At 34.4% G+C, this 21,630-nt stretch overlaps 1 long non-coding RNA gene across 1 annotated transcript; it reads left to right on the top strand.

The window, feature by feature from the left end:
* Positions 1 to 1,030: 1,030 nt before the first annotated feature.
* Positions 1,031 to 10,422, top strand: LOC141634265 (uncharacterized). The gene is made up of 9 exons (XR_012539007.1): positions 1,031 to 1,115; positions 1,517 to 1,834; positions 2,453 to 2,523; positions 2,829 to 3,128; positions 3,272 to 3,481; positions 3,686 to 3,852; positions 9,851 to 9,989; positions 10,181 to 10,257; positions 10,352 to 10,422. It is a non-coding gene; the product is annotated as an uncharacterized LOC141634265 (long non-coding RNA).
* Positions 10,423 to 21,630: the final 11,208 nt, after the last annotated feature.

Below are 21,630 nucleotides of genomic sequence, written 5' to 3'. Positions count from 1 at the left end.
TACCTTCACTTATTTAAATTTAATATCAAATACTTTTACAAAAATAAAATCAAACGTTTATAACTAAAAAATATATATTTTTATTAAATTTAAATAACGTGTCACGTGTCCTAAATTTCATGGAATGCCGTGTCACGTGTCCATGTCGTGTCCGTGTCCGTGTTGGTGCTACCTAGGTAGTGAACATGGTATAGCGGAGTAACTAATTTAATTGCCAATTAATTTTAAGACGGACCAAATCCTAAATTGTAAATTTCAGCTTTTTTTTTTGTTTTTTTTTGCTTTTTTGGTCTAACGAGACGCGCACTTAATCGCATTACAATATAGGGGGATTCAAACTAGGACTTATTGTCCATAATACCTCCGTTTTAACCATTAGACTAAGACATCTTCGGTAAATTTCAGCTTTTGGTTATGATGGAGTGCACCGAAACTGCCACCGTTTAAGATGCTCTTTTGTGAGTGACCAAGTTTGTAAGCATGAGAATATGAATCTTAGAACCTAGCACGTGGTTTAGAAATTGCACCCTTATAGCTTGTTTAACTTTTGAGTCTTCGAGAGCTATGTTGCTCGGACACTTCATTTCTTCTAACGGAACCATGTCGTATATTGGACAGTCAGACATGGGTGCCAAACCAAGGTTACATGGTTCGGGGTTTGATTCGGTTCGAGTTCGTAATTCGTGATTCGCTATGTCTACTGAACTGGGTTCGAGGTGTAAATAAATAGTCTATAATTTAATTCGTAAAACTAAACTTTTTTTTATACAAGTTAAGCTTTTTTTTTTTTTTTTTTTAAATTAAATACATTCAAAGAATTACCGTATTGAAAATAGGAAGTCTTATATTTCTGTCTTTGGAAGTTGTGTAAAATAAAGTAACACTGTCATAAATACTCCGTATTACACTTTGGAAGAGTGGAAGAGTCTTAAAAGTAAGTGTTGCAAAAGACCAAACCACCCTTCTAAAAAGTAACCTAGTAGTCAGCCGCCCCCACTCTTTTAAGGGAGTAAAGATGTTTACCTACCAATTATTCCCCATCTACTTTTTACAATCACTCAATAAAATATTAAGCGCGTTCCCTCCCTTCACCTCCAGCCACCAAACCCACCGTGGTAAGTCCTTCTCCGGTGAAGCTATATGGTCTTAACTCTCTCTGTCAACACAGTTCGTGGCTCTGACCGGCCTGGGTCGCGAACTCCGGCGACCTGGTTCGCGAACGACCCCGGTTCGGGTACGACGAACCTGGTTCGGGAATCGGGGGTGCGAACTCCGAATCATGTAACCATGTGCCAAACTACCAACACCATAAAGTATTAAAGTTATAATGTGCGTTGAAGTTTTTGGGCCATGCCCATGCTAGTATGCTATAATGACCCATTAGCTGGTCCACTGACCTAGATATGATTTGATTCTGTCAATTTGAAGATTACTGTGGTTCAGGGATGACTCGATGTTCCTACATAACTGGCTTTTTTTTCTTGACCTCTGATCAAGCTATTCTCTTGATATGCAGTTCTTTTTAATCCAGCCCTGCACAATCGCGATAGGCATAAACGTCAGCCAGTTCATCTGTATTGGCCGATTCTCAGCCGTGACCTTCCAAGTACTCGGTCACATGAAGACAATCCTTATTGTATTGATTTGAGGCTTTACATTCTTTGGAAAAGAGGGCCTCAATTGGCATGTCGTTTTGGGCATGACCATTGCCATCTTCGGAATGATATGGTATGGCAATGCTTCATCCAAGCCCGGTGCAAAAGAGCGGTGGACACCTCCCATGTCTGAAGATCAAGACAAGTTGTTACACTCCAACAATGAGCCTAATGATAAGGTATGAAGTTTCATTGAGGTTCATGAAAATAAATAATTGTGCCGGAAAAAAAAATTGATGTGGAACAAAAGAAGATTTCCCTTTTTGGTGATAGTTTTTCATCTTATAGTTCAATTTTTTATTTTTCTTCATTTTATTTAATAGTATATGAAAGATATATAGCATGAATACCATAATTGTTTTGTCGAGCAAAATTCAATTCCTAGAACACTGAACAGAGGTGTGATAGCTTTTGAGTTACAGTATGAGCTAATTAGTTGCCGATTTCTTCTCATATGCTTTGGTCTGGACTGGTGTGGCCCTTTGGTGGTCTGGGAGGATGAGTATGATGACGAATATGCTAGCATCTCGCCGATTTAGCTTCAGTTGTCTATATTTGAAACTGTTCGGTATGATTGTTTTTTTATTCACTTTTTAAAGGTTGGGTGCCACCGTGCCAGTGGTGGTGGTGATGTGACTGTGGGGAGGTCACCGAGACACAATATTAACTGTGTTAAGTATTTTGTTTATTTTCTTTGGATTGTGTGTCTTTGAGAGATCTTGCTGCATCTCTTAGGTATTTTATTTATCCCCTTTCCCCTCCTCTATCATACTCACGCTTCTGTCTGTTTTTGATAGCAACATTAAACGCGGACAACCTCAAGGATTCTGCCCCAATAAACAACGCACCTTCTGATGACGATGTTCTGGTATGTCACTTGTTATACGTTACTCCCTGCCTTTGTTGTCACTTGCAAAGCAAGTGATTGTACCTGGCACCGATTATCGTCCTGTGGGGGAACCTGTTTCAAAAACATAAACAAAAACAGGAGCTGCACTACAAGCATTTGACATGCTTTACGGCTTACCCGTTAATTGTTTCTGTAACTATCCAATAACATGATCTTAGACCTAAAATAGACCCGAACAACATAAACAGATACCTTATTTCTTGACCTGGAGACCACCCGGTCCAAAAAATGAACCGTGTCAAAATGTTTAATCTTTTCTGCAGGTGAGGCCATATTTGTCGATGATATTCCTTCTCCAAACAACTGTCTCTATAGAGCATTCGTGTACAGCACGAAGCCATTGGCAAAGGTTAAGAGTGTGCAATTCCAATCTAAATCACTTCCAAATGGAGTTCTCGCGCTTATTACCTATAAAGATATCCCTGATGGAGGACAGAATCTACGAGCCAAATCAGTTTTTGGGAACGAGTCTTTATTTGCTGATGAGCTAACTAGATGTGCTGGTGAACTTATCGCATTAGTCTTATGTCATTCTTCCTGTTATACTCCGATGAGCTCTCTAGGTCTGCTTTGTTTCCTTTTAACACAAAACGTATAAGAGACAGTCTCACATGTGAACTCACCAGCAAATATACTTATGTGGGACAGTCTCATACGAGACTAATGGTCTATTTAAAGTCTTAAGTTTTTTTTATCTTGATATCAGGCTACAGATTGACAGAAACATGCAGATATTGCAGCAGAAACTGCAGTAGTCGAGTATGACATGGAAAATCTGGATCCTCCCATTTTAACTGTTGAAGATGCTGTCGATAGATCTTGCTTTTTTGACATCCCGCCTTACATTCGCCCGAAAGCAGTTGGTAACTTTGATGAGGGTTTGGCAAAAGCCGAGCATGAAATTCTCTCTACTGAGGTACAAATGAAATTCCCTCTAATTAAACATCAGTACGTTTAGTCTAACTTTTTAATAGCATTTCTTTCATTTCTTTTCTGTGAGTGGCGGAATGAAGGTGCTACATCTATTTGTTAATTGATTCCTGTTTGTATTATTTTTTAGATCCGACTTCCATCACAATACTTCTTCTATATGGAAACATAACTGTCTGGTGGTTTATAGTTCTGTTCAGACTCCACAATATTTACATACTACCATTGTCGGATGCCTTGGAATCCCTGAACACAATGTCTGCGTCATTACCAGAAGGGTTGGAGGTGGATTTGGTGGGAAGGCTTATAAATATTTTGCTCATTCCAATTTATTGACAGAGTAATGAAGCAATTAAGGTAGCTCCCTCAATTCTGTTCATTTTCTAACGCAAATGTTAGGAAAACCAGATGTTGTAGATGTAATGTTTTGCTTGTTCTCATGTCTGAGATCGGCTCACTGCTATGTTACTCCGACACTTCACTTAGCTGCCGTGTCCCGTGTCCGACACCTACTTGTCCGATACCGACACGACACTTCGACACTTAATTTTAGACCAAAAAATTGAAAAATTCGCACAAAATTGCCGTATCCGACACCCGATACGTGTCCGACACGACACCCGTGTCGGAGAGTCAGGGTAACACAGGCTCACTGTTTTCATAATACATAGGTCTTACGACATTAATCAAATTTACACCTTGCTCTCCCACTACCACTAATATTTTGTTTTCACCTGACATATAACATTATATAGTTGTTTTTTTACGAAATTGTGTGTATATTAGCTGAATGTCAGTTTTTTACACTGACTACAATCTAACAAGAGTGAACCGGGATGATCACGGCGTAATCCTCTACGATTTCCCATGTACACATGCTTGCGAGAATGCTTCAAGTATTCTGATACAATATCCTCTCCACACAATGGGCAAGCCTCTTTCACATGCACAATATGTCCACAAAGGTCGCCATAAGCGAGATAGTCAGATATTGTACACAATAGCATCACTCTCAAATTGAAAGTTTCATTCTTATATCTATCGAATACTTCTATCCTACAATCCCACAAAATTCACAAATCATTTAGAAGAGGTTCCAAATAGACATCTATATTGTTTCGAGGTTGTTTAGGTCCGGAAATTAACAACGACAACATCAAATGCTTTCTTTTCATGCACACATGTGGAGGTAAGTTATAAATAGCAACACTACTGGCCAAGTACTATGTTGACTACTCATGTTTTCGTGTGGGTTCATTCCATGAGTGGACAGCGCTAGACGTAAGTTTCTAGGTTCATTGCCGAACCCGGGATACTTAGCGTCAATCGCTTTCCATTGTATACCATCTGCCGGGTGTATTAGCTTTCCATCATTTATTCTTCCAGTTTTATGCCAAGTCATCATACTTGCATCTTCTACATTCGAATAAATCCTTATGAATCTTGGTATTATTGGAAAATACCACAACACCTTAGTCGGGATCCCTTCCTTATCCTTATAACGCCACTTAAAACAAATCGGACAGTTAGTTAAGTTTTGATATATTTTTCGGTACAATAGGCAGTCATTTGGACATGCATGTATTTTCTTATATTTCATACTCACTCCTCTAATTAGTTTCTTAGCCTCATATGTTCTAACAGGAAGAACATTATCAGCCGGAAGCAAGTCGTTTATCAAGGCTAATAAACTGGTGAAACACTTGTCGCTCACCTCATTTTCCCCTTTGATATTATACAATTTCACCACAGCCAACATTTTAGTGTACGTAGAACCGGGGTACATAGGCGCTTCACACCCTTGCAACTTCTCATACAGGTTGTTTAGGTCATCCAAATTAGTGTCATCACCTACATCTTCAAAAGCATTCGACTCATCATCTTTCTCTTCATTCAACTTGTCTACTTCCAACTCAACAAACTCGGCATCACTCAGCCTTTCGTATTCCGCACCTATCCCCTTATCATCATCTTCTTCAAAACTATCCTCTTCCTCTAATGATTCCCCATGAAAACTCCAACGGGTATAAGATCGACTAAAACTATACTTTTCTAAGTGAATTTTAACGTCCGGAAAGGACATATACCTAATATTATCACATCTTTTACAAGGGCATGGAATACTAGAAGAACCTTTCAAAATTTTCAAAACGAATTCATAAAATTCAACTAAACCATCCTTATAGTTGGGGTCACTCTTATTTGCATCAGTCATCCAAGTTTGAGCCATATATCTACATTCATAAGATAATTAGAATAATCCTATAACCATATCTAAATAAAGAGAAAGACAAACAAAACGAAGGCTAAAGAAAGACATGCATTGCCAATGAGAAAGAGATGACGACAACAGTGACGGAGATGACAGAGGAAAAACAAACAACTATTGAGGAAAAACAAATAAAAACAACTATTGAATTATACCCATCAAACAAATAATCAGCAACATCAAACAAACCAAAACAAAAATATAAAATATTTAGAGATATACCTGATGATAAAGAGAAAGAGACGACGAAAACGACGACAACAGTGACGGAGATGACAGAGCGACGGCGAGGGAGAGTGTCGACGGTGAGGGAGAGTGCGTTTGTGTGTGTGTGTGTGTGTTGTGCACAGTATGGCATGTGCAGCGTGCGTGTGTGTGTGTGTCTATATACTGGATGTATTGACAACGGTTTTGTAAATTATTACTATTGGCAACGGTTCTAACAAAGAAACCGTTGTTATTACTTTCATTATTGACAACGGTTTTAGTTATATATCTGTTGTTATTAGTATTGACAACGGTTGCATAAATTAACCGTTTTTATTATTTTTCACTGATTTGCGCCAAAATAAAATAACAACGTTATTACGTATTATGCGTTAAACCGTTGTTATTACTTCATTAACGACAACGGTTCTTATTTACCTAACCGTTGTTATAAGGAATTACAACGGTTATTTGTCTTGTAACCGTTGTTATTACACCGAGGTCCCTGGTGGTCAACGATGGGTCCTGGTCGATCCCTGGTGGTCCACGGTCACGGTGACGGTCTCGGGTCTCTCAACGGTTCTCTAATTAACGAGTTATATTAGTCTTAAGGTGGGTATGTTATGAGACGATTAGAAATTTACCTTGTGACGATCTCACAGCTGCTAGTTCTTCTTCTCTTTTCACCTCTTTCTCTTATGTCAATTACTTGTGTTTTTATGATAAATAAGGTCTATTGTTGTAGGTTTGTTATCTATTTATATAGGTAGGTTAAGGTTATATGGAAATCAATTAGGAAAAATACGTAGTTACCATATTATTATTATTATTATTATTATTATTATTATTATTATTATTATTATTATTATTATTATTATTATTATTATTATTATTATTATTATTATTATTATTATTATTATTATTATTATTATTATTATTATTATTATTATTATTATTATTATTATTATTATTATTATTATTATTATTATTATTATTATTATTATTATTATTATTATTATTATTATTATTATTATTATTATTATTATTATTATTATTATTATTATTATTATTATTATTATTATTATTATTATTATTATTATTATTATTATTATTATTATTATTATTATTATTATTATTATTATTATTATTATTATTATTATTATTATTATTATTATTATTATTATTATTATTATTATTATTATTATTATTATTATTATTATTATTATTATTATTATTATTATTATTATTATTATTATTATTATTATTATTATTATTATTATTATTATTATTATTATTATTATTATTATTATTATTATTATTATTATTATTATTATTATTATTATTATTATTATTATTATTATTATTATTATTATTATTATTATTATTATTATTATTATTATTATTATTATTATTATTATTATTATTATTATTATTATTATTATTATTATTATTATTATTATTATTATTATTATTATTATTATTATTATTATTATTATTATTATTATTATTATTATTATTATTATTATTATTATTATTATTATTATTATTATTATTATTATTATTATTATTATTATTATTATTATTATTATTATTATTATTATTATTATTATTATTATTATTATTATTATTATTATTATTATTATTATTATTATTATTATTATTATTATTATTATTATTATTATTATTATTATTATTATTATTATTATTATTATTATTATTATTATTATTATTATTATTATTATTATTATTATTATTATTATTATTATTATTATTATTATTATTATTATTATTATTATTATTATTATTATTATTATTATTATTATTATTATTATTATTATTATTATTATTATTATTATTATTATTATTATTATTATTATTATTATTATTATTATTATTATTATTATTATTATTATTATTATTATTATTATTATTATTATTATTATTATTATTATTATTATTATTATTATTATTATTATTATTATTATTATTATTATTATTATTATTATTATTATTATTATTATTATTATTATTATTATTATTATTATTATTATTATTATTATTATTATTATTATTATTATTATTATTATTATTATTATTATTATTATTATTATTATTATTATTATTATTATTATTATTATTATTATTATTATTATTATTATTATTATTATTATTATTATTATTATTATTATTATTATTATTATTATTATTATTATTATTATTATTATTATTATTATTATTATTATTATTATTATTATTATTATTATTATTATTATTATTATTATTATTATTATTATTATTATTATTATTATTATTATTATTATTATTATTATTATTATTATTATTATTATTATTATTATTATTATTATTATTATTATTATTATTATTATTATTATTATTATTATTATTATTATTATTATTATTATTATTATTATTATTATTATTATTATTATTATTATTATTATTATTATTATTATTATTATTATTATTATTATTATTATTATTATTATTATTATTATTATTATTATTATTATTATTATTATTATTATTATTATTATTATTATTATTATTATTATTATTATTATTATTATTATTATTATTATTATTATTATTATTATTATTATTATTATTATTATTATTATTATTATTATTATTATTATTATTATTATTATTATTATTATTATTATTATTATTATTATTATTATTATTATTATTATTATTATTATTATTATTATTATTATTATTAGTAGTAGTAGTAGTAGTAGTAGTAGTAGTAGTAGTAGTAGTAGTAGTAGTAGTAGTAGTAGTAGTAGTAGTAGTAGTAGTAGAGTAGTTCCCGAGCACACCACCCGGAAAGACATAGGTCCAATACTCAAGCCCAACTACGTTTTTGCTTTCTTATTTTATTCACTTAATTACCGTCTCATAACAACTATTATTATAAATACGATTATTACTAATTAACTAATTATTTGAGTTACATAAATTATTCACTTATCAACCTTTATAATTACGGGGTATTACAGTCTTCCCCCCTTAAAATAAACTTCGTCCCGAAGTTCACCCAGAAATGCTAACATGCCAATCATATAAAACTCGTAATACAAGGTTATCACTTCAACCATCATTAATTGCTAACAATTATCAATTACTCAAAATGTATTACCAACAAAATCTCAAAATATATCACCATGAATTAAACTTAACACGAAAATGAAAATCTTATCTCGAAGTACTCAAAATATGAGGTGTCACATTCTACCCTCCTAAGAATAAACTTCGTCCCGAAGTTTGCAAACAATTGTTATTAAGGTACCATAAATTAATTCCTCCACTCAAACAAAATAAAATAAAATGAAATATAACTTTCTAAACCACCTAATATCTAGGTCTTCTTTCCTCCACTCTCCTGCATGGTAGTAGCTGCTGACTTCCCACCATGGCTTTGATCACCGTGGTTGTTACAATTTTGATTAAAGTAGTTATTAAAACTCCCTTGGTTACTCCAACCTCCTGATTGTTGGTTGCTCCCAAAGCCTGACAACGAAAATAAAATAATTTCATTAACAACGTTATTACGTTTTTGCGTTAATATGCGTTGTACAAGGGGCGTTGTTATTGCTTATATTTGTAGTAGTGAGAGTTATGACAATGATACGTATTTTTTGCTAGAATGATCTTCTCCCTTTGCTAATGTTAGTCTGGATGATCTCAATGAAACTGTAAGAACTTTTTCACAGCATGTCAACACAGTTTAACCGTTGTGCGTTTTTCGTGTGTTTCTTTGTCCTTGTCCTCTTTCTTTCTCTGATATTGGAGCAGTTCAACATGTTGTTCTAATAACATATTTGGATCGATGACCAGATTATTTCCATGTTTCAGAGGGTCCTGGCAATCAAGTTACGGCTACCTCTCTACCTTACTATATGACAAAAAATAATCTGGTCCATAAACTGGTTCATTCTATTGGACCTGCAACTGGGATCAAAACCTTGAAGTACATTAGCTAACCTTTGTCCAGGTATTTGCTTCATTCTCTCTCACTGTATTATTAACTAAACATGGAAGTTAAAGGCAATATAGTAATATGTAAAATGTCGTCAATAGATTAACCATGAAGCCTGACAAAAGAAAAATGAATCTCACAAGAATAACTATGGTTTGCTTGTTGTAGTTTTACCTATTGATGAATCACTAAGTGGAATTCTGCAGGTTATAGGTGGTCCATGTGGTTTTCCGAGTATATCTTTGTCAAAAGAAGATGGGCCAAAGATTAACACACTCTAAAGGTACTCATCTATATGCACATTTATGTCTGTATAACACACATTTCATGTTATGCATGTGAATCTTTTAAGTTTAAGTTGATGTCATTCTCAGCAGCGGTGGAGTTATTAAAGATGGGGTGACACTCTGACAGGCAAAATTCTTAATTTTTAATAGTACTTCTCTTGTTATATTTAGCCATTGTGAATTGTGATTACATGACGATCCCCTCATTCATTACTAAAAACTGGGCTCATAGCGATGATATTTAGCGACGGTTGTTTTTATTATTTAAGGACGGAACGGTCCCAAAGATTAAAGGGAAAATTTTATCGCACGGTAATTAGGCCTGCCCTACTTTACGGCTCCGAGTGTTGGGCCGTGAAACATTGTCACATTCAAAAGATGAGTGTGGCGGAGATGCGCATGTTGAGGTGGATGTGCGGACATACAAGGAAAGATCGGTTAAGGAATGAGGTGATTAGGGAAAAGGTAAAAGTGGCGCCAATAGAGGACAAGATGATGGAAAACCGATTAAGATGGTTTGGTCATGTGAGAAGGAGACCTATGGACGCACCCGATTAGGAGGCCGGAGACTTGGAGAACAGAAAAAGGTCCTTAGAGGCGAGAGGAAGACCGAGACAGGACATGGTTGAGAGTGATAGAAAGACGATATGAGAGTTATGGGGCTTGAGGAGAGTATGGTGACGGAGAGGGCACAATGGAGGGAAAGGATACATGTGGATTTTTAGTATTTGATGTTTTTGACAGATTTAGTGTTTTTTTATTCATTTAATTTAAAGAAATTAATTTATTTATTTTTCTCTCCTTTATTACACACTTTTTCAACAACCACTTTCTTATAGTTTTGACCTGGTTCATTCCGGATCCTTAACTCTATTTCGGTTTTTAAAAATCGCTTTAATCTTTTCTCTCGATTTAAATTTTAAGTTTTTATAAAAGAAAGACGGAATTCGATTTTAAAACCTCTAAGTTCACCTTGACTTTCCATTACATTTTCGTTCTCCCTTTTTGTTTTTCATCTTCCCTTTTTATTCGCATTTTGAGCGTGCGTTCACCCATGGACAGTTCGAAAGGATGATTCATGTCAGCCGACCCCAAATCATTTTGGGATTAAGGCTCTGATGTTGTTGTTGTTGTTGTAAGGACGGAACGGTCCCTCCCTATTGACCTTTTTTTGTAGTTATTCCCCCCCGCCCCCCCACTGCGCTACTCTTCCTGCTGTTCGACTTGGGTTTATTTCATCCCTCGACCATTTATTTATGCCTTCGGTGAGGCCCATACAAGGGAAAAACCCATTACTTTCACAAAAGCACGGGCAATTTGGTAGTAGTAATCATTAACAAAACTAAGGTAGAACAACGAAGTTGGTTAGGCCCATACAAGTGGAATAACCCATTACTCTGAGGTGTAGAAACTGGTGATTTTCACTTCTTTATTCATTTGAAAAGTTGCGATAAGTTGGTCTTACAGTAAAGGATTCGACTATTTTCCTTTGTTTATGGCTGTTGGCACTGATGATATCCTGCACTCCACTAGCATAGCCTTTTGAGTTCCTCAAGCTTTCACCATAAGCTCACAGAATGGAACTGAATTTGCACATATTAATTATCGTGTATTAGTATAAATTTGTAGAGATAAACTATCGTGTATGAAAGTCTAAGTTTGAATCGATCAAACTCGAGTTCAGTGTTGACAGAAACAAGGTACGCAGAATTAAATCTGATTTCGTGTGTAGCGGTTAGGTGGTTAGTGTTGATTTCCAAAATGTCTTTCATTAACATTGAAATCGAGTAGAAATAACTGGTCTAACGAGTCATATCGTGAGATATTGGCTATCCGCAAGGGTTCATTATTTCTGTATTATTACACATTGATCAAGTTCAGATAAGAGATGTGAGAAAGGAGGTGCATAGAAAACTCTCTTGAAGGGAGGCAAAGTACTCTAATGTAGAAATTAGGATTGAAGAAGTTGACTTGACCTAGGTACCTGGGATGAAAAGAATAAGGGGGCGTTTGGTTCAAATGGAAGGAATGGAATGTCATATCTCTAAAGAATGGATTCTAAATCCCCAAATACTTCAACCAAACATTCCCTAAGAATTATACAATTGTTTCCTGGTTATGAAAGAAAAAGAAAGAAAAAACTACATTTGCTTTTTTTTTTCTTCAATATAGTATATGATTTGTTAAGGCGCCTTTGTTAAAACAAATTCTATCTTAATTCTGGTAGTGCTATTTTGTGCTTAGCAGTCCTTATTTTGCTTCAAAACCTATAACCTCACTTATAACTAGGCATGCTATGGACAAAATACGGTCGAGTGGCTGTCCATTATACGATATTCTGGCTGCGTATTTTACAAAATAAAATGGTGAAGCACAAATGCAAGATTCCAAGGACAAATGACAACAAGTGGACCCTCTTTTGTCTCCTAAAGAAGCCAAGACAATTAAGGAACAAGGACAACTATCATAAGACCATTCCCAAACAAAAGGTCGACTTAATCGAGCCAATTAGAATTTTACTCTTAATCACTCCTTATTAACTTGACCCATGTTCACCCTCCCAAGCAAAAGTTCACGATTTGGGTCAATTAATCCAATCATTTTTCACTTTCTAACATTTCCAATCATTTTCTACACTCTACCCCACTAAAACCTCTCTTACTTTTTTCAATTATTATTTACTAACTAATTATACACAAGTTTTTATTGTAATTTTAAAAAAATAAAAGTACTCCAATACATTAAACATTAATTTAATGACGTACACTTCGGAAAAAAATTATTAAATAACAAAGTTAAAATTTAATAATCGAAAAGCCGATTTCATTGACAATAAAAAAACCGCATACATAATTAAAAAAGCCGCATACATAATTTGAGCAATTAAAAAAAGCCGCCTACATTAAAAAAACCGTATACATAATTAAAAAAACCGCATACATAATTAAAAAAGCCGCATACATAAAAAAAACCGCATACTCTTTGTACTTTTAATGTTAATATATTAGTTTTTTTTTATTGGATTTTAAATATTGTAACCAATTACAATTTGACACATGTAAGGTCAATTCTTGGGTCAATTTGAGCAAGTGAAGGTCACCAATTGACTTCTTCTCACCTTTTCAACCCTGGTCATCCTAATATTTTGCTTAAATGTAGATTTAGGTGACCTTTCACCAATTGACCCCCCCCCCCCCCAATTGACCTTGCTTGGGGATGGTCTAAGGTTGCCTTAAACGCCTCACATACTGCTCAAACAGTCCTTTTGGACTCTTGTGACTAGCTTTTAAGTGTAATTTTCAGCTTTGTATTTTTGTTTTATAGTTCTTTTAATTGTAGCCCTTAGATTTGCTTTTAGGTGGAGGGCCAAAATTTACTGAGAGTCTCTATATAGAGGTCATATCCTATGTAACATTTCAGTTTTGAGAGTGAAAATATGAGGTTTTTGAAAACCCTAAGACCATCCCCAAGCAAAAGATCGACTTAATCGGGTCAATCATAATTTTTACTCTTAATCACCTCTTATTAACTTGATCCATTTTCACCCTCCCAAGCAGAAGGTCACGACATGGGTCAATTAATCCAATTATTTTTCACTTTCATCATTTCCAATCATTTCCTCATTCTCTACCCCACTAAAACATCTCTCTTACTTTTTCAATTATTATTTATTAACTAAATATACACAAGTTATTTTTGTATTTTTCATAAAATAAAAGTAGTTCAATATGTTAAATACTAATTTAATGGGGGTACACTACTGGAAAAAATTATTAAATAACAATGTTCAAATTTAAAAATTGAAAAGACGATTTCATTGACAAAAAAAACCGCAAACATAATTAAAAAACCGCATACATAATTAAAAAAAATTATACATAATTAAAAAGATAAAAAAAGAAAACATGATTTGAAAAAACATGAAATACTATTTGCATATTGTGTATTTAGTTTTTTTTTTTTTTTTTTTTTTTTTTTTTTTTAATTATGTTTTTAATGTTGTAACCAATTACAATTTGCCACATGGAAGGTCAATTTGAGCAAGTGAAGGTCATCAATTGACCTCTTCTCACCTTTTCAACCCTTGGGTCACCCTAATCTTTAGCTTAATATTGGATTAAGATGACCTTTCACAAATTAACCCCCCAATTGACCTTGCTTGGGGGTGGTTTAAGTTCCTTGCTTAGTGGTTGGACATCTCATCTTTGCTTAGTGCGAGAGAACCTCCATTTGCTTAGTGCTTTGGAGCGGAGTTGAGTTCTTGCTTCGTGATCTTGAACGAAACAACTTCTAGACTTAAACTTGCTTCGTGTTATTGTTTAAGTCATATCCTTCTATCTTTCATTCTTATGTTACATAAAAACCTAGGAATAAACCCCAAAAACAGCCCCCTAAACCAAATCAACACAAACACAAAACAGCGAGTTTCAAGTCTATTTTTGTAGTATTGTTGCATCGATGTTAGTTGGGTTTGTTCTTGGTCGTGGTTCCGCCTCCGTTTCTCGTTTGCTCATGCTTTCGCGAGAGCTAGGAAGATTGGAGTCGAGCCAAAGAGTATCCGTGACTGTTCTATCCTTATCCCGGTTTTAGGCTTCTTTTTATCTTGTTATTGTGTCATTTGTAATGGTCTCAAGTAAGGTTGCTTCTTGCTTTTGTTGTCCATTGGTTGCTGTTTTGAGCTGCATTTCGGACCACCTAGAAGGGGCCTAACCATTTTAGTCCAAAGTGGTATCAGAGCTTCGGCTTTTGTGTTTTCGTAAACTAAGACGATCTTGGGAAAAGGCGGTCCTTGGTGTTCTAGGGTGTGACATCGCAAACCTGTGCGCGACTTGGTTTGTGGGTGTTGGCTGTGGTTCGAGCACCTGTGTGATGCTCGAATCGAGTTGGCTAACAAAGGGGTTCTAAGTATTTGGTATGTCTTTGTTTAGAATGGGCTCTTGTTGTTTCCCTCTTTAATATCTACACTACATTTTTCTAAAATTGTTTTTGTTTTTTGAAATCATCTTTTGTTATACCCCGTTTTTATCCGCTAAAGTTTGAGGACAAACTTTCTCAACAAAGGGAGTTTGGACAAAATTCGGTCGAGTGGCTGTCCATTATACGATGTTCTGGCCGTGTATTTTGCAAAACTAAATGGTGAAGCACAAATGTAAGATTTTAAGGACAAATGACAACAAGAGGACCCTCTTTTGTCTCCTAAAAAAGCCAAGACAATTAAGGAACAAGGACAACTATCACAAGGCTGCCTTACACGCCTCACATGCTGCCCGAATAGTCCTTTTGGACTCTTGTGACTAGCTTTTAGGTGTAATTTTCAGCTTTGTATTTTTTTTAGTTCTTTTAATTGCAGCCCTTAGATATGCTTTTAGGTGGAGGGCCAAGATGTATTGAGAGTCTCTATATAAAGAAAAAAATATCCTATGTAACATTTCAGTTTTGAGAGAATGAAAATATGAGGTTTTTGAAAACCCTAAGTTCCTTGGTTAGTGCTTGGACATCTCATATTTGCTTAGTGCGAGAGAACCTCCATTTGCGCTTTGGAGAAGAGTTGAGTCCTTGCTTCGTGATCTTGGACGAAACTACTACTATGCTTAAACTTGCTTCAGGTTCTTGTTTAAGTCATATCCTTCTATCTTTCATTCTTATGTTACATAAAAACTCAGAAAATAAACCCCAAAAACAGTCCCCTAAAACCAAAACAACACAAACACAAAACAGCCTGCTTCGAGTCTATTTTTGTAGTATTGTTGCATCGATGTTAGTTGGGTTTGTTCTTGGTCGTGGTTCTGCCTCCGTTTCCCGTTTGTTCATGCTATCGCGAGAGCTAGGTAGATTGGAGTCGAGCCAAACAGTTTCCGGGACTGTTCTATTCTTAGCCCAGTTTTAGGCTTCTTTTTATCTTGTTTTTGTGTCATTTGTAATGGTCTCGAGTAAGGTTGCAATTGTTGCTGTTTTTGTTGTCCATTGGTTGCTGTTTCGAGCTGCATTTCGGATGTAATAATCGGATAATTTGGGACCCACAAAGGACCTAGGGACACGTGAGGGAATCCCCGTATACTCGAAAGTAGAGGATGACTGTAACACCCCCATACTCCAAGTGCCTTACCAGAACCGCTCAGGTATAAGGATGCTACCATCTCGGTTACCCGAGGCATGATATTCATAAGACAATAACGAAACAACTTAAATGATATAACTTTAGTGAAAAGTACAACTGAAACCAAATCCCAAAATACGGGTACAAGTTCTTAAAACCAACTCGTCTCTCATCGAAATACCGAAATGTCATAAAACTAAAAGACTACAAACCGGAAGACTTCTATCGTCGACGGTGGCACATCCCACTATCCCAAGACTAACTCAAACTCGCTTCAATTATCGCCACCATCCCCCGAATGGATCACCGCAGTTTTACAAAACAACAACCGGGTCGATTAATCACACAACTCAATATATCAACAATAAGATAAACAGATGATGACTTAACCGTCACACACACACAATCACACCAATCCCATCAATCTCAATCACCGATCGTCCACCGGACCACCGCCAAATGGGGGACCGCAGCCGTACCCACCAAATCCCCGCTCCTTATAATGAGCGATAACCCTGTCCATTAATGTACACATCCCCTTTCGTGGCGGGTTCCACGAAGGGCGAAACTAGGGCGTGAAGCCACTCCCGCAAGTGACTCCACTCAGCCGAGAACGCATCTCGAGAACCATAGACAAACAATCACAATCACAATCACAGCCGTCACAATACAATTACTATATCAAACAATCAATCTCAACACATCAACAATCATCCCATTATGGGACTATATCAAACAATCAATCTCAACACATCAACAATCATCCTTGCTAGTGTATACATGAGTCGGTTAGTATGTATGTGGGATTGAATTCATGAAAGAGTCATATGGTTAATGTTCTTCCATTTATCATGTATGGTTGTGAATGTGTTGTGTTGGGCGTCTTTGGTGGTAGTACTTGATTGTTGAGGAGACGTAAGACGGTTTGGAAACCGTCTTGCGCTCAGGTCACCCCTTGGAGCTTCCCACTCTAAGGGGGATGTGCACATTAATGACTTGAGTCATGGAGGGACTCGTGTGGTTGAGGCACGACGTCTGTCAGGGGATCCGGTTGGCTTTCGGACCCGGTATGTCTGGGCGTGTCCTGATACCTTTGTGTGAGGTGTGGTGTCGTGGGCGTGTCCCTGACATCGGTGGTTGTGGGTACGTCTCGGCGTGTTCCGGTACCGGTATGGTTATTGCATAATCGAGTCCCATTCACATAATTATGTTGTGTCTACATTTATCGAGTCACGTCTTATGTTGTGTATTGAAACTGACCTTTGTTGTGTCCGTGTAAATGTCACCTATTTTCGGGGTGGCCTCTGTCGATCCATATGATATTTCCGATTATATGGGGAGCAGTTGTTTATAGGTTAGCCTTGGTAGCATGCGGGAGAAGGGACGAACCGTGTTGACATTCGAGTCGATGCGTAGTTGATTAGATTAGTTTAGTAGTCATGAGTTGTATCATTCATTTCATTTATTCATTTATGTCTATGTAATCCACTAAACATTTCATTTATGTTAATTGTTTCTCAATCGCGACTCCGATTTCATCGCATCGGGAAAAACCGAGAAGGTAACATCTCCCAATTACCTTAGCAGGGTAAGAAGGGGGTGTTACATCGGACCACCTAGAAGGAGCCTAACCGTTTTAGTCCAAAGTGGTATCAGAACTTCGGCTCTTATGTTTTCTTAAACCAAGACGATCATGGGAAAAGGTGGTCCTTAGTGTTCTAGGGTGTGACACCGCAAACCTGTGCGCGGTTTGGTTTGTGGGTGTTGGCTTTGGTTCGAGCACTTGTGTGATGCTCGAATCAATTAGCCTAACAAGAGGGTTCTAAGTATTTGCTGTGTGCTTGTGTAGAGTTTATTGATCCGAAATAATCAAGAGGGGGGGGGGGGGGGTGAATTGAGTATGCCCACTTTTTACATTATGTCCGTAAGCGTGTGCAACTATATGACAGTTAGAATTTATTGATTAAATTCGACTTATATCAATGTAAATAACAAAATGAAATAGCAAATAGAGATGACACAAAAAGGTTTTGAAGTGGTTCAGTTTCATAACTCGAAACCTACGTCCACTATTCTCGATTAATAGTTTTAGTACCTTTCTACGGATTACAAAATTACTAACCCAACTCGTACAACTAGACTTTAGTTGCAACTCACTACGAGTATCGTTAAATACTCAACTATCTTACGTTAATAAGAAAGTGTTTGATTGTTCTTTTGATCTTCACACAATTGAACGTATAAGAAATAAATCTAAGCACTATTATCCAATAACGATATTAATATGCGTAATTGACAAATGAAGAACTCGACTTTTTCAAATTTAAAATAAAGTAAGAACACGTTTAAAAGCGTTTGCAATTAAAAAAAATTTACTCTATTTGCGTGATTTGCTTCAGAATGTTTTTGCGCAGAAAAGTCTTAACCTTTAAGCAAAAGAGTATAGGTAGTATTTATAGGAAGATGATCTAGGGTTTGAAAAACAAACCATAGGGCCGTGTGGCTTTCGTGCCATCTAAGAAAAGAATTAGGTTTAATTCTTTTCTAAGATATCATCTTATCTTAAGGAAATAATATCTTGATAAATAATAAAGAAGACATAAAATCTTCTATTTAATATTCATAACAAGATATTTGCTTATTTTCTATGGAAATAATATCTTACTAAATAATATAAAAAGAGATATTAAATATCTAACAAATATTATCTAATAGAACATCCTAAACCCAAGTTTGTATAAAGGGAAAACGAGTAGAGGAACAAACCTATATAGGCGTGCCTCTCACGAAACCGTAGGCGGCTATCACGAAACCCTAGGAGGTTCGTTAGTGATAGGATGTCGCAACCTAATCAAAGATACTCTATACTTGGCTAACAAATTAATGTAGTAAAGTAGGGGTCGAACACAAGGAGACGGGAATTGCGTAGTGAATTGCTATGAGTAGAAATCTATCTAGGTCGATTCAATTGGTTGTTTGGTTTGGTTTGATAACTTGCAATTAAAATGATGTAAAATGTATATGATAAAAGAGTCTAGGGGAGTCGGGTCACACATGCAATTATATATCTGTTCATGTTAAACTCGGAATAGATAATATTGTCAATTGTTTAGGTCTTATGACAACCACATGTCAGCCTTATTGTCAACCATAGAACGGGTCCTAACGAGCTCTCGCTATAGCTAGGTCGGTCTTACTAAAACATGCTTAGTCTAATTCATATTCGTGCCTTTCGACTTATTAAAGTGAATTTTCAAATTAATCAAAGATAGTGATCAATTATCAAAGATTAGCAAATAAAACAAGCATGTGATAGAAACTATTAAACAATATTACATCATCCTAATTTAACATTTACAAATATTAATCATGCATGGCTTCCCTATTCCCTAGACAAAATAGACTACTTACTCATGATGGAAATTAAACTAATAACAATGTATGAAATGATAAACATGGTAACAATGGAATTATAACTAAATAAAATGTGAAGAATTGTGAATAAACTAAATAAAGATAACATATGAAATAATGAAATTGCTAATGATAAGAAATTTAAATGGAAATGCTAATACGAAACCAATAAAAAATGCATAAAAAATGGCTTTAGAGATAGAGAGAGAAAGTCCTAAAAAAGAGTGATTTTTCTACGCATAAACCCTAAAATTGTTGAAATCATGACGGTAATCAAATCTTCATCGATTTCTTCACCAAAAAATCCGCAATCAAATAATAGTAATCAGTTTTCGTGTCTTTCTCATAATTTGGATGAATTTCCAATCTTATCTCGTCCAAAAGGTCCTACTTCTTCGGATGTCATTCGGGAAAAATCGGTTCATGCTGTGGTAGGAATTCCAGCTCTGAACTTGGATGTACTGGTTGAAGACATTCCGTATGAGGAGGAAGGGTATGCACCAAGTTTGGAAGTGATTGAGGAGGAACCGGCTGTTATTCCAGAGGATGCTGCGCCTGGGTTACTTCAGTTCACGGCAGCTGAAGTCAAAGTGGAGCTTGACTACTGGAAACATTCGGTCTATTGCTTTATTTTGGGTGCAAACCCTCCATGGGACATTGTTGAAAGCTTCATTAGGCGTCTGTGGATTAACCATCAGGTAGACAGGCTATCCTTTTTACCTAATAGTGTTTTTCTTGTGCGTTTTAAGTCTAAGGCTGCTAGGGAGGCTGTGTTAAAGCAGGGTCACTTCTTGTTTGATAACAAGCCTCTTATAGTCAGACCTTGGTCTCCTGAGATTGAATTAGTTAAGCATGAGGTCAAGTCTGTGTCTGCCTGGATTCGTCTACTTAATCTTCCACTCAAGTTCTGGGGAAAAGGGATTGCTCGTATTTCAGGACTTGTAGGGAAATTTATTAAGTGTGACATAGCAACTGAGGAGAGAACTAGGCTTGGCTATTCTAGAGCTATGATTGAGATGAATTTGGGTGACCCTTTACCTGATAAAGTGTCTTTTTTGGATGAGAATGGTGTTTTAGTAGAGATAGTGGTGGAGTATGAGTGGAAACCTATTGTTTGCTTGAAGTGTAAAGGTGTTGGTCACAGTACTGAGGAATGCAGGAAAAAGAATAAAAAAGCTAAATCATCTTTGCCTGCAAAACAACCAGCTCCTGCAAAGCAACCTGTGGTTAATAAAGTTTGGAGACCTAAAGTTGCTAATGGTGGTCAGAGACAGAAGAGTCAGGTTCCTGTTGCTCATACACCAGTAGCTACTGTTCCAGTTGATGTTCCTCTGACTACTCCTGTGGTTTGGCATAAGGATGGGACTTATACAATGGGTCTCACCCCTGCTAGACCCATAGTGAGGATGACCAGGCAAGAGAACTCTGATGGGGGTTATAGTGTGCATAAATTTGGTCAACAAACTTTCCTAGAAGCTTTAAACAAATATGGTTAACCCAAGGAAGGCATTGGGACAAGTGGTAGTGTTCCTCACCAGGTGGTGGGGAATGCATAATCTCGGGTTTTAGAATGTTAGGGGGCTAAATAAACATACAAAACAGAGAGTTGTTAAAACCTTCATACTTAAGCATAATGTGCGTTTGGTTGGTCTCCTTGAGACAAAGGTTATAGTATCAGTGGTATTGTTATGGACGGATGGAGTTTAACCACTAATAATAGTTGCCATAAAGGGGGTAGAGTATGGGTTATCTGGAATCCTAGTATTTTTCATGTGGATTTTGTTAATTACTCTGCACAATGTATTAATATGAAAGTTGTGGAGGTTGCTTCTAATAAGATCTTATACTTGTCTATGGT

Source organism: Silene latifolia, chromosome Y (genome assembly GCF_048544455.1).
Source record: "Silene latifolia isolate original U9 population chromosome Y, ASM4854445v1, whole genome shotgun sequence".
Classification (NCBI taxonomy): Eukaryota; Viridiplantae; Streptophyta; class Magnoliopsida; order Caryophyllales; family Caryophyllaceae; genus Silene; species Silene latifolia.
Note: the sequence above shows the minus strand (reverse complement) of the source record. Positions and strands in the feature narration are given on the sequence as shown.